The sequence below is a fragment of the Oreochromis aureus genome, linkage group 23 (genome assembly GCF_013358895.1).
Source record: "Oreochromis aureus strain Israel breed Guangdong linkage group 23, ZZ_aureus, whole genome shotgun sequence".
In the NCBI taxonomy this organism is placed as follows: Eukaryota; Metazoa; Chordata; class Actinopteri; order Cichliformes; family Cichlidae; genus Oreochromis; species Oreochromis aureus.
Genome location: NC_052963.1, coordinates 10,720,295 through 10,735,069, shown reverse-complemented (window position 1 = coordinate 10,735,069; position 14,775 = coordinate 10,720,295). Strand labels below are relative to the sequence as shown.

The following is a 14,775-nucleotide window of genomic DNA, read 5'->3' as shown; positions in this document are numbered from 1 at the left end:
CTGCAGTGGGCACGGGAAGGTCGAGAGCTGCAGGAAGAGATGCTGTCCTTTCAGCTGTGTACAGCTCATAATGACTGCAACACGGGAGTTTCACAAATGCTTACAGTACAACAGCGGTGATATTAAAATTAACCTAAGAAAAACAAAACCGCCCGAGACCAGCAATGAGATATAAATGATCAATATGTCAGCCACGAGCACGTTGCTGATTTAAAAGCCTATCACATTTGACACGAGAACAGCCTTCGGTCCCAACTCCCTTCGAAATGCACCAACTCCAATTAGACAGCTGCTGAGTAACAAAAGACGTGCACTTAGAGGCTCCTCATTATAATGATTCCCTAATTGGTTCTAGTCTTCAAAGTGGCATCGGAGAGGTTTTCTATCTTTGCACGCTTGGAAATACTCGGAGGGTTGAGGCTTTTTTTTCTTTTTCCTTACAAATGAGTTGCGGTTTGACTGGAGCAGCGATCGTTGAGGTGAACCTGGGAAAAATGAGCCTGGGTTTAGAGAGTCGACCGACAAGATGGAGGCGAGTTTTTTGGAAATTTAAACTGAGCTGAAATCCCACGTAATATAATTCAGCACAACGCGAGATGGTATCATAAAACATGTTATCCCAACAACCGATCCTTCGTGGGCACTCAGATCTTCATTTGGCCTCCGTGTAGAGCAGCAAATAGCAGCTGGGAGCTTTATGATGCAACTCAAAACCCTTTGAAAATGATTTCTCACTGATGCTGCAGGCACGATTCTGTCTTCACGAGGCCAGTAAAACACATTATAAAAATTATACTATTTTGGTCGAAGTATTTGGCTCGTTTTTCAAGAAAAGGATAGTTTTACATCACCCATTTTAGCAGGTGATGTAACTGGTACTTATATCACTTGGTACATGGAAGTTTCTTATTAGTATCTATAGCTTTGTAACAAATGGTGCTTACACTTTATTTTAAGGAGCTCGTGGTCAACAATTGTTGCTAATTAGCATCCACAGTGGTAGCGCATTCCTCCTTTGGCAGTCACTATGAAGGACTTATTTATAATTTCTGCCTTATTCTGTTATTAAGTAACAGATTTTAGTTTTATTAAGGCTTAAAGTTAGGTAAAGATTGACCCTGACACAGGGGCTGTAGCTGGCAGCTGTCTGCTGCCCATCACTACCCGTGTTTTTCTGTGTAATCTGACAAATAACATGAATTTTATGTGAACAAACTGACCCTTGAATAAGTCTGCGCTCTGATTTTGGTGAGTGAAATTTAACTACTTAATTTCTGTTACTTTGGACTAATCAACAGGTCTGTGCTACGCAGCCTTACTGTATATGCTAACACTGACGCTTCAAAAACTGGTGAGGTGACATTGGTAGCTGCCAGTACTGCATTTTTAAAAAAAGACCTAATTAAGAGTTATTTGAATACTCTCAAAAGTTGTATTTTTGTGTATTTTATTAGAGAAATTGTATTCATGTGGTACTACAATGATATAAAGCCCAAAGGATATTAGGATTTAGCTGATGTACAACACCTTTCTTATTATCAATCAAATGTCATGATTTTGACATTTTCTATAACACATTTACTTTCTCCATTTGTTTGTTTTCCCTCTAATTTACTACATGTTTTCAGTTAATGAGTCTGACTATTACCAGATCATCTATAATCTCCTAATGTTAACCTTTACAGCCACACACACACACACACACAAAACATGTTAAGGATTGTACATTAACATAAAACTGTTGTCCACACACACATATGAAGAGAGAGAGAGTATGCATAGTATGCAAACGGCTACCAAACAGCCATCATAATTCGTCATACAATGAGAACAGGACAAATCAACAATTAACACTGACTATCAATATTAAAATCTGTAACATAATGTATTGTTTGGAGTTTAGTCTGTTACTGTTGCTATTTTTTATCATTTCTTCTTGGAGCAACTGTAACCCACATTATTTCCTTAGGGATTAATAAAGTATTCTGATTCTGATTGTTTCAGGATGACCTGCCATTATCCAATGACACATCTGCTTACCTGTATCTTTTGCTTGTTTCTCCTCCTCTTCTTTTCTCTTTTTTCTAAACTGAGCACCTGATGGCTTTGAACTTTTCTTGTCCATCTTCCATTGGTTTTAATTTTGCACTCCAGTAAGAACACCCATCCCCCAACCCGAGGATCACCACAACATAACCTAATAGACCTACACCTTAGTTCACAGATTCACTTTGTCTAGCATTTCTGAGATTTCGCACAACCCAGGATTCAAATCATGAATACATAATGGGCTTGGATTTACAACATTATAAATGAAATGTGCTCTATTTGGAAGCAGCAGGTCTCCCTCCCCTTTCGAAGGGTTATGTGTGAGACTTTGAATCCTCAAACTGTAAATTATAAATTTTAAATTGTTATTGATCCCTTTACCCCGAGTCCTAAAGCGTATATTTATTTTCTTACTCTACTATATTTATTGTTCGTTTATTTGCACTGCTGTAACTGCAGCCTCGTCGTCTCATCTCTCTATATACTGGACTGTACTGTATATAGCGGAGATGACAATAAAGTTTACTTTGACTTCGGCAGCGAGCAGGCGCACCGAGGGCTCTCGCGCTCACTTTTCATGTATAGAATTTCGAAAAAATATCAGTGCAAATTATAAGTCTGCATCATGATGTCTGGTGTTTTCGTGTTTGTTGGTGACAGGGGATTTCTTTAAATCACCCTGCCGTTCTTCAGCTGAGACATCTGAGTTAGAAATACTAACACTGCAGAAGTTTTTCACTCGCGAGTGGGCAGTCATGGAACGCAAGATCTGCGTCTCGTCACTGTCTGCGTTCTTTATTTATACAGTTCTGTGTCTGTGTGTGTGTGTGTGTGTGTGTGTGTGTGTGTGTGTGTGTGTGTACAAAGATAACAACGTCACTCAGAGCAGCGGGTTTTTCCCTTTTCTACATCTGTATGTTCTTGTAAAAGAGCTGAGGTTTCACTTCTCTACATCTAAATGTTCTCTGAAAACAGGAAGCAGTTATTTGCTGAATAGGTTCATCACAAGTTACTAGGTGAAAAGTCACGTGGACATGTGCTTAATGAAAGGATACATTTCATGTAGCTGATCACATATATACAATTTTCCTTTGACAGTTGGTTTGTTTTTATTTTATTTTATTTTGCAAGTTGGCTATTAGATGCTGCTCCAGCCAGCCAGAGAATCCCCCGCCGCCCCGCCCTCTCCTCCCTGTGCCGCAAGCAGCAGGCGCACCACGCAAACGGAGGGCGCCCTTACTCCCAGCAAATGGGCGATAGAAAACCGATCGGTGCCTATGCCATTCCCAATATGCGCTGGCTGCCGTCAGGGCAGCATGAGTACGAGCATTTTTTTTTCTTTTTTGCCGATGCCGGTGATGCCGCCCCCCATCACGATGCCGCCCCGGGCAACCGCCCGTGTCGCCCGTATCTAAAACCGCTACTGTTTACAGCAATCTCTTGTGGTCCTAGTGATTCTTTTCTCTTCCTAGTTTCCATTTTTTTTCCATTTTTTCTTCATGAAAGACTCTGTCAGTTTTATTTCCTACCACATGCTAGCCTAGTTTGGCTAACCTCTGTCTGCATGACCAACGTCTGGATTGAAAGTTTTAAATTTTGGATTGGTCACTGTGTCCAGCACCTGCACAATCATTGTTTTTTTGTCTCAAACTATTACATCAATAAAAAGGAATTGGGAAGTCACCAAATGACCCAAAACTCTACGTGGCTGTGAAGTGTAATAGCTTGGTCATGTAGAATAGAATAAGTGGCTTATAATGACCAAAAAAAGAGATAATATTCTGTGATGATTCATGCTAAGAAGTCATTATTTCTAATAGTGAACATGTGCACATTAATATAAAATGTCAACAGACAATATGCAGATTTACAGTTGCAGTGAAAGTTACAAAGGTCACTCAAATAATTACAAAATGTTGCCTCCTGTTCTGCCACATCTATGGATTTGTTTGTTTAGGTCTTACTAACACAGGCCCAGAGATCAGTAAGTGAGCTGCTAGTATCCCGCAGCTGTTACGGAAAAATATATATTCCCTGACCAGTTGATGAGTGGTTGCTGGAGGTTGCAGACAGTGGCTGGATGAAAAAGATTATGAGATACTGCAAAAATATCTTACTGCTTTGGTCACTAGTAGATTGTCGCTGTCGCCCACAGTATGTATAGAAGACTCCAAGTTGTCTGCAAACACTGGCCAACTAGTTAGTAGGTGGGAACAGAGACAATTTGCCTTCAAAGCAAAAGTTGCACCTCTTCAGGGTAGGACAACTTTTATTTTGAAGGAAAACATTCTCTAGTGTTTGCCGCTCTTTTTTAAATTTCACTACCGCTCAGGTGTCAGAGGCAAGTGTTTATAGAAGTCTCCCATGCAAACTATTAATGATTGTAGCAATCTCCTCGTGACCTAAGTGATCATAACACGGTTTGTGATGTAGCACCATCTTTCACATCGATTTCACGTAACCAATGCTAGCAAGCTCCAGTAACCACATAAACATTTTCCCCTAGTGACCAGATACTGCAAGTGGGTCAACTTGCAATGACTGATCCTCTAAGCCTGTAGTGACCGACGCCTCAGAGTTTATCGGGTTAAGTTGGGTTGGTTATAAAATGTCTCCTGTGCTGAAGCCTCATAACTTGTTGCCCTATTCATCCATCCCTGCCTCCTCCCTAAGAGGTTTTTCAGCTCTAGAAAATAAATACACTACTTAGAAAAGCATTTACAAGGATAGTAGATGTTCTTGCCCAGTAAAGTGTGCACTTTCAACGAAAAAGCAAAAATGACTTGATTGACTCATTTTATTTTTATATAGTCGATTTAATCTGAAGAGGATGGCTGGACTTTCAGGAGAAAAACATTTTGAAAGCATCATTTTAGAAGAAAAAAAGAAAGGAATAAGAGTTCCAATGTCAAAAAAACTGACCGACAAAACCATACTGTGGCCTTAAAAAAAAAGCTCATGCAATGAGTAGCAATATGAAAGCAGGAAAATGCCTCGGAGCTCATTAATTACAGACTGAAAAAAAAGGACCGCAGCAAATTATGCCTGTGCCAAGCATATTTCAATGGTGTATAAAAAAAATAAAAAAAACCTCATTACCTTAATTACCTTTTTCTTGATGAAATATGCTTAGATTATTTTGTTTCATTATGACATGAAAAAAGAGAAGTGAATTTTTTCCACTCTGATGGTTTGTCTTCTGTAAGACAATGCTGATTCTGAAGAGAGGAGATGGTGCATAGGAATGTATTTATAGAAACGTGAAAAGAGAACTGAGCCGAGGATACAAACATCAAACATGGAGCCACAGCTCACTGCATACGCTGTTACTGTAAGGTGCATTTGTTGTGTAACTTCAGTTGTACACTGTAGTTTGTATATTAAAACCAAAACAATACTTTGTCATAATTACTCAAATCTATAAGATCCAATCTAACCCAAAGACCTGTTCTGTTGCACTGCTGCATGAGCAATTTTGAGTCAAATTAATATTGCAAGCACTTCTTCTTTTCAGCTGCTGGAAATTTCATTGGCCGAGCTTTGCATTATGGAGAAGCAATCCTCGCTACTGCCTCCAGTAACACCTGGAGGTAGGAAACCATGATAGTTACTGAAGTTACACAATCGATTGCCAGGATGTGAAAATTGAAAATGTAGCACAAGGTTGGAAGAATCTGAAAGCTTTAAGAGTCCTGCTGGTACCAGCACCAGGAATACCAAAAATGTTTGCCCCGTGGCGTTCATACAGCTGTACACAGCAAATAAACGGCAGGTATGTGCAAAGCGAGTATTAATTTCTAATCATTATTTTATAGCCAAGGAAACGTGCTCTCTACAGCCAATTAGCTTCTGAATATGTTTGTTCAAATATTCTCAAGGTCTACATACTTCTGGAAATATCTGCGTATATACTGAGTTGGGGTTTTCTAATTAGGGACCAAGGGACTTGATTTTATTTGAAAGATCATATCAGGCATCGAATATTACTGTACAGTATTGTGCAAAAGTCTTGGCCACCACTGTTTTCTTTACATTTGGTTTCCAAGGAATTCAGATGGTCTCAAGGAAACTTTCTCCTGACCTTTTTTGGACACTGGCTTTTCTTCCTTTCATCTGACCATTTTCTGAGGAATATTGTTGTTTTTTGTTTGGTTTCAAAGTCACTTAACACTGACCTCTGAATCATTCTTGAATACAAACACTACCTAACTCAAGGATAAACCAGCCTGTGTTGACAGATACAACCGTTGCAAAAACACTTAGCTTTTTCCATTTCTTTTGCTGAATCTATGAAAAATACAAAAGATAACACATTTTGACAGCATGCAGTATATCCTTAATAAAAAACCCCAAAAGGTTAGAGGCCTATAAAATTATTTACAAGAGATGAACAGTGTCTGAAAGTCACATCCTTCAGAAATAAGATCCAGCAAAGACCTGACACAGGACCCGAGAGATACACCTTCATTTGATCTAGCTGCTGTTCACTGAAGCCTCATCGGAAATGGTTTCAGTGGAAGGGTGGCTGTCAAGAAGCCATTTTTAAGGAAGGGAAACAAGGAGAAAAGACTGAGGTGTGCCAGATTATAGACTTATTAACACTTTAATTTTGTATGTAATTTTACCATTTCACTACTTTTTAGCCGAGGAAGTTTCCTTTGACCTTTGCAGCTTTGGAATTTCATGATTACTGGGCAAACGGGATTAGTCCACTCAGTCTCAGTTAAAGGGGCATGACACGTTTTTCACTCACTCAACTTGCAATTAAGTGGTTTGACTTTTTTTCTTTTTTTAAACGCAGAAAAGTCATGCTTAAATTCAAATGTGAAGGCTAGTTTTGATTTGCTGTTTGCACTGAACGAGTTCAAGGTGAAATCCCAAACCTGGAAGGCAATCAAAGTGCCGATGTATTTTTTAACAAGCTCAGAGAACACGGGGTTGATTCTTGGCAAAAGCGGAACCATTTTGAAGCTAAAGTTAACAAAGTAGGAGAAGGCTGTTTAACTGTAGTAGAAATACTGCCCTTCACTGAAATCAAGGGCACGCTGCTACTGATATGCTGTTCGTCAGTGGGATCCCAACATGCTGGAAGGCATGCAAACGCGCATTCACACACAGACACACAAAGTTGAGATGCATTAGTGAAGCTGGCTGGTCTTCAAATACAAAACCATAATTCTGTGGTGGGTTATTATGAGTGGGAGTGGGCAGGCTTTTCACCGGGGGGCTAGAAACACATCCAGGCTGACCTGTTTCCCTGCACACAAACACAGATATATTATAAGCACATTACACACAGTCGCACACAGCCATCCGTGCACATCGACACTAAAAAGCTTGATGCTGGCATTAGCTGAGGAGAAAATGGGTAACCCTTCCCTTTTACAGCCCCCTAAATACAAAGACTTATCATGTTCATATAAAGTAAATGATAGTGTTTTGTGGGGTAGAAAAAGCAGGTAAATACAGAAAAACTACACCTGAAATACCCTTTATGGAAGAACACAGCCACAAACTACACAAAAATGAGTAATTTATTGGAGTATATTATCCAAATGTCTCACATTACAGTACTATGCAAGTCTTACGCTAAGGAGCTAGACTTCTAATTTTAAAAGTGGTCTTGAGCAACAGTTCTCCAGGCCTTCTGAAGGTCTTTCAAAGTTTTTCTTTGGACATTGGATGCTTTTTCACTCATTTTCAGTCCATTCCTTGTACCTGACCATTTCCAGAGAAATGGTTTTTGTTTGTTTGTCTGTTAAGCAACTGCACACTGACTTATGAGTCATTTAAGCATAAAAAAGAAACCTAACTCAAGGAATGAACAACCATTGTTCCATCTACACATGACACATAATTTGTTCTCATTTCTTTAGTTGAATCTGTGAAAAAAGCCAAAGATAACACAGTTTAACAGACTTGAAATAATATTTTCGCACCAGCAAAGGGAATCCCAAAGAGCTATTAGTTGAAAACGTCTCTGCATGGTACACAGTGTCCTTATATAATTAGAGGAAACTGGACAAATGGAGGACACAAGATGAAATGACAGGACTAAAAATCTCTCTCTGAAATAAAAAAAAAAAAATCCAACAAAGAACTGACACGGACCTGAGAGATTTATCTGACCCTTCAGTTGATCCATCTACTGTTTACTGAAGCCTAATTAGAAATAGTCTGATTAGAAGCGAGGACATCAGGCAGAAAGAGCTCAGGTATGCCAAATTACACAAGCACTGGACTGACAATCAGCAGCAACAAGTCTCATGAAGTGATTAATCCAAATTTGAAATCTGTGGTTAGAATCATGATCAATATGTATGAAGGAGGTCAGGCCATCTGTTAAACACGATGAAGCCTGTTATGATTCTGGGTTCCATTTCAGCCAGTGGTGTTGGAGATCCTGTCAAAATTGATTCAATAATAAACTCAGAAAGGTACCAACAGATTGTCATCCACCATGCAAAGTGTATCTTAGGCAAAAACTTTTTCAGCATAACAATGGAGTAAAAACATTTGAAAAACACACAGTGAACACTGTCAGTCATGGATCGGCCTCCCCAGAGCTCAGACCTCAACATTATTGAAGCAGTGTGGGATCATCTTGACAGAGAACAACAGAAAAGGGAGTCGAACATCTAAAGAAGATATTTGAATGTCCTTCAAGAAGCCTGGAGAACTATTCCTGAAGACTACTTAAAGAAATGATAAGAAAACTTGCCTAATAAAGTTTAGACTGTGTTGAAGAATAAAGGTGGTCATATCAAATATTGACTTTGAAGCTCCTTAGAATTGCTTCAATAAATCTCTGCGCTTATTACTCATTTACCTAGCAAAATACAAAAAACGAGGGGTAGCACTAGACCACACGTGCCGAACTCCAGGCCTCGAGGGCCGGTGTCCTGCAGGTTTTAGATGTGTCCTTGATCCAACACAGCTTATTCAAATGGCTAAATTACCTCCTCAACATATCTTGAAGTTCTCTAGAGGCCTGGTAATGAACTAATCATTTGATTCAGGTGTGTTGACCCAGTATGATATCTAAAACCTGCAGGACACCGGCCCTCGAGGCCTGGAGTTCGACACCCCTGGACTAGACTTTTGCACAGTAGATTCATAAAATAGACCTTAAAGAGGTGATTTTTAAACAAATATGTTTGTCTGGCTCCTCAAGAGTTGTGGAACAAGCCAAATGCCATCAACCTTGGTTAACTACAGTTGCGCTTGATGGATAACAGAACCATCGAGAATTCTTTTTAAAGAATTGTTGCCTATTTTCCTAGAAAGTACTCAGTGGTATTCTATGTACTTACCTACATATTACTTGCTTATTACCACCGGTTATTACCTAATATACTACAAATTATCATGTATTTATAGGGTATGTTAGGGTTACCAAAAAGGAAAAAAAGTATGCCTCAGAGGCCTTGTGATCTGCTCTCGCTGTGATCACATGATGATGGATGGAGGGATGAAGTAATGAAACAGAAAAAAAGACCTTGTTCTCTCCCATTAACTCCAGCATCACCTTTCTCCCTCCACCTGTCCATGCGTCGCTCGCTATATGTCTTTGTAGCTCTGTCTGTCTGTTGTAGTCACTCTCAGTGATGAGAGAGAGGGAAGATGAAATAGTGGGAGAGGAGGAGGGAGGAAGGGAGAGGGTTGTGATCCTCTGTTCACACCTCATTAAAGACCACTTCAGCAGACATAGATTAAGAGGAGAAGCGTGTATGTGTGTGCATCTGTGTGTATGTGTGTGTTTGTTTGTTAGCTTGAGATCGTTAAAGAAAAGATGCAGCGCGAGTTCCACATAAGAAAATACATGAAAGAGCAACTTGAGAGGAAAACCTTGTTAGTCATACATGTAGAAGAGAAGAAGAAGAAAAAAAGCTTCCCTATCTTGGAGTCTTTATATATTGTAAGTTCGAAGCCTCTCATGTTTCCTCTCAGGTTTCTTCAGATCAGTAATACAACTAGACTGATGCAAAGATGGCTCATGGACGCATTTTTAATGTCAATAACATTCAGTGACTTCAAAAGACAGTAGGCTAATGAAATGCTAATGTATTTATGCATTAAAAATATTTTAATTATTGTGAATTATGCTGAGTTTTATTAATTATTATTACCTTCACACATTTTTGGTAATGATAGGAGTTGCTGGACAGTTTTTTTTTTTAACCCACCACTTGACAAGCTGCCAACACTATGATGCTACCATGATAAGAGGAAAAGCAGCTGTGTAAATGCTAAATTGGCCATTTGACTACTAAATCAAATTGAAGGACTTTTTATAACTTAATAGATTAATGACATTAAATGATTTAATTACTGCCAAGTCATCGCTATATTAAAAGATGACAGCAGCAGGCCGAGCGTCAAAGTATGTCCTTTTTGGTAAACAGAATCTGACATTTTGAAATCAATGTGTGAACCAGCTCAGCTGACACTGATACATTAGCAGATATGTCATTAAAGCGCAGACTGATGGAATTTAAAGTGTTGGATAGGTTGGCAAGAACGTCTTCAAACTGGACTGAAGCCGTAGGGAACTCTGCAGCACTCGGAAGGAGAATAAATTTGTCAGCAGTTGTCAGCGGCTGTTAAAGCTTTGAAAAGGTAACTGACTACCTCAGGGCAGATGGCATGCATGGCGCGAGATCCTAAAGAACCAGGAAACTGAACTCTCCCTAAGTCACTTTGTCAAAAATTGTTTATGCTAGTAAATAATATCAAACATGAAAACAGTATTTGCTCGTAAAATTGCTGGACTTAAACAGGAGTACTTATTGCACATTGGCTGCCTTGCTAGGTAGAACTGCTCAAAGCAAATATCTAATCAGCCAATCATATGGCAGCAACTCAACGCACTTAGAGATGTAGACTTGGTCACAACAAACTGTAGAAGTTGAGGTGATTGCACAATAATTTTGAATGTTAAAGCAGTTGGGTTACAGCAGCAGAAGGCCACATCAGGTGCAAATCAATTTTATTTATACAATACCAAATCAAAAAAACAGTTGGCTCTTTATATTGTAAGGTAGACCGTACAATAATACAAACGGAGAAAAACCCCAAAATCTTATGACATCCTATGAGCAAGCCCTTTGGCGACAGTGGGAAGGAAAAACTCCCTTTTAACAGGAAGAAACCAGGCTCAGAGAGGGGCGGCCATCTGCCGCGACCTTTTGGGGTGAGAGAAGGAAGACAGGATAAAAGGTATGCTGTGAAAGAGAGCCAGAGATTAACAATTAACAATAATTCACATGGGCTCACCAAAGTTAGACAACAGGTCTGAGGGGTTGATTTCTGTTGCGGTGTTAGGAGGGTAGGGTCAGAATTGGGTATAAACATGTGGGGTATAAACATCGTGGCTCAAGAGTTGGCAGTTCGTCTTGTAATCAGAAGGTTGCCGGTTCGAGCCCCGGCTCCGACAGTATCGGTCGTTGTGTCCTTGGGCAAGACACTTCACCCGTTGCCTACTGGTGGTGGTCAGAGGGCCCGGTGGCGCCAGTGTCCGGCAGCCTCGCCTCTGTCAGTGCGCAGCTGTGGCTACAATGTAGCTTGCCATCACCAGTATGTGAATGGGTAGATGACTGAATGTAGTGTAAAGCGCTTTGGGGTCCATAGGGTCTAAGTAAAGCGCTATACAAATACAGGCCATTTACAACAAATAAAAACTGTTCCAGTTACTGCTGGTGGTGTAATGGTGTGGAGCATATTTCCTTGGCACACTTTGGACTCCTTGACACCAAATGAGTATCATTTAAATCCCATAGACTACATAAGTATTGTTGCTGACCACGTCTGTCCCTTTATGACCACCTTCTGATGGCTGCTTCCAGCAAGACAACACACCATGTCACAAAGCTCCAATATTTAACTGGTTTCTTGAGCATAACCAAAATATACCAACCCAGTACTAACAAGGTGAATCTAATAAAGTGTCCAGCGTGTGGTAATTTCATTGGCTGTCATCAAGTACTTGGTAGCTTTTATTGTGTAGTTTTCATTTTCATGGATGAATAAACAGGTTAATAGACTAGAAAAGGCTACTGTAAATTCTTATTGTGAGCTCAACTGAAGGATAAGTGTTTCCATCACCACACAAAAGAACTGCTACAATTTTCCTTCATCACAGAGATTTCACGAAAAGCGCTGACGGTACAAAATGTGACTCGTCAGATATAGTGTACGGTGCTCAGCGGGAGTGAAGACGGTGCCGTTGCCTGTGATGTTGTTGTGTGGGAGTCAGATTATATAGTTCAGGCAAAAGGATTTTTTATTTTAACGGGAGGACTTAGCAGCTGTTGCCCTGAAACACCTGGCTCAGGGCTGCAGGTTAAATAGAGCAACAAGAGGAAAACAAGGAACTATGAATAATATATTAGAACAATTGATCTTCACAGCCACAATTTGCAACTTTATGAAAAATAAGTGGCATTTTTTTTATAGAATTACAAAACTGTGAATTGAGACTTTCTAACAAAAGCTACAAGATATCTGCTTCTGTCTTCAATCAAAAACTGTAGTTTCAATGACGGAGCAGGAACCTTGTGATAGACCTGTGCAGCGTGTGCCCCATCTCTCAGCCAATAGCAGCTAGGACACACTGCATGCTTATCCAGTTTATCTTATAATGGTCTGAAGTGGATAAGCAGTAACTGGATGAATTTGTAGGTTTTAAATCGTTTTATTCTGTTTACGATGGGCTATTTGGCAGATTGATGAGCAAAAGTGGACAATTTCTGAACTACAATACAATGAACTTTATCGCAATCAGCTTTACAAAAAGTGACAAGGACTGACAAGTTGAATGCACTGTACAAATTGATCTGGACTGCAAAATTAGAAATGACAAAAAGTATTGCAGGGAGTGGATATATTAGTAAAGACTTCTTTGAATAACAGGAGTTGGTAGAATTTAAGGAGTCAGTTTTCTACTGAGACCATGATGATGCCAAATTCTACCTCTGTTTTGCGGCTCTCTACAGTAATTATTTAAGTGACCAGTGTAGTTGTGGGATCGCTACTAATTGGAAAGTAGGTGGCTTAATCCCCAGCTCGCCTAATCCGCATGTCGAAATGTCCTTGACCAAGACACCCTGAGTTGCCCCAATGCATCCATCCACATATGGATACCAGCAAATTAGTTATAAGGAACAGACTATTACTCACCAAAACTGGTTTTTGAATGGGCTTTTAGTATAATTATTGGCATGCTATGCATCGGATAATTGTAAAAAGACCACAACCATGACATGGAGGTCCAGTTTGACAAATTAAATTAGCTTCGACTTAGGGTTAGCCTACCTCTACTGGCCAGGGTGTAGCCTAACCCTAACCCCAAAGCTTAGCAGATAATGACAACCTAAAGCTGTCTGTATAGTTAGTAATGCCCCTTGTAATACAATGGCTAAGCCTCAATAAAAATAGCTACCAGTATCTGTGAGTACCTGAATCGAGGTAGCCATAGAGTTGTTGTTAACTGTACCCGTCTGCAAATCTGTTTATTTGTGCTATATATTTGGGAGTTTTAACATAGAAGCCTCTCAGTAATACTGCACTCCTAACATGTGCCTGTAAACAAGGCAGGATGCAGCCATGGTTTTGTTGCTACTCTGTCCAATTACACATACACCTCAGCACCGTGTTTTCGACTCCTCACCTATCAAATTGTGGTGATGGTGTTCTCACTGTGGCTTCAAATTACTGTTCTTAGCTGACAGGTGTTCCCGTTCTTATCGGCCGATCGATGTTCTTCAGCACATCACTCCCTCGCTGTGCTTTCATGTTTTCACGTCTGGCTTTCGCCTCTGACTTTGTTCATGAATATCACATAGCAAAGTCCTATACGTTTTATTGATGGAAAGCATCACACAGGCAGTCGTGCACCCGCAACTTCTGCCGCCGACAAATCACATCGCGCAGATCAGATGGTGACTCGCTCATTCTTAATATGCAGTTTGAAAAGTAGCTGAACCTCGGCGTTCTTTGTCGAGTTGCAGCCACTTGTTATGATGGATATTTTTGAGGTGCAGAAGATAAATCTCCTATCTGAAAGAAGATGCTGCTTGTTAAAAATAAGCTAGATGCTCCGGGAGACTCCCCGAGCTGAAATGGTGATCTCTGAAAGCAGTGAAAAATAAAATAAACCATTGGAGAGAGAGGGGAGAAAAAAGAGCTCTAAAGAAAATGACACTGCCATACTCTCCAAGGGTACTTGTTGAAAAAATACCAATATAGCAACCCTGCAGGAACAGAATATAATAAGGGTATATTTCCTTATTGAAAAAGGTGTTGTTTTAGAAGATCCATCAAAACAATTGAATATGAGAGGGCTCACAGGATGGGACAATACATTCAGGGGAAATCACATAAATCACATAACTGCAGGCGTTGGGAATAGCTGGAGTGAATTCACTCTCCGGTGCACGCTCTGAAAAAGAAGGACACTCCACATAATTACTCACAATGGCCATATATGTTACACACTGAGAGCTTTGCAATAATGAAACTTCTGCTTGAATCTGATGCGGGCTGACGGTAAACATCTGCAATGCCGAAGACGAGAAACTGCGCGCACACGGATCACATGTGACTGATCACATGCGAACTAAAAAACGGATTTGACTGTTAATTAGCGAGGCCTGTACTCATCGCTCACCTGTTTCCTCAGCAGGGGCCACCAGATTCAGATATGTGTTATTCATTTGATGATAAGGA

At 40.0% G+C, this 14,775-nt stretch overlaps 1 protein-coding gene across 1 annotated transcript in view; it reads right to left on the bottom strand.

Annotated features, from left to right (window-relative positions):
* LOC116328881 (interleukin-1 receptor accessory protein-like 1) overlaps positions 1–14,775 on the bottom strand; it is a 317,602-nt gene that overhangs the window by 118,715 nt on the left and 184,112 nt on the right. The window lies entirely within an intron of this gene.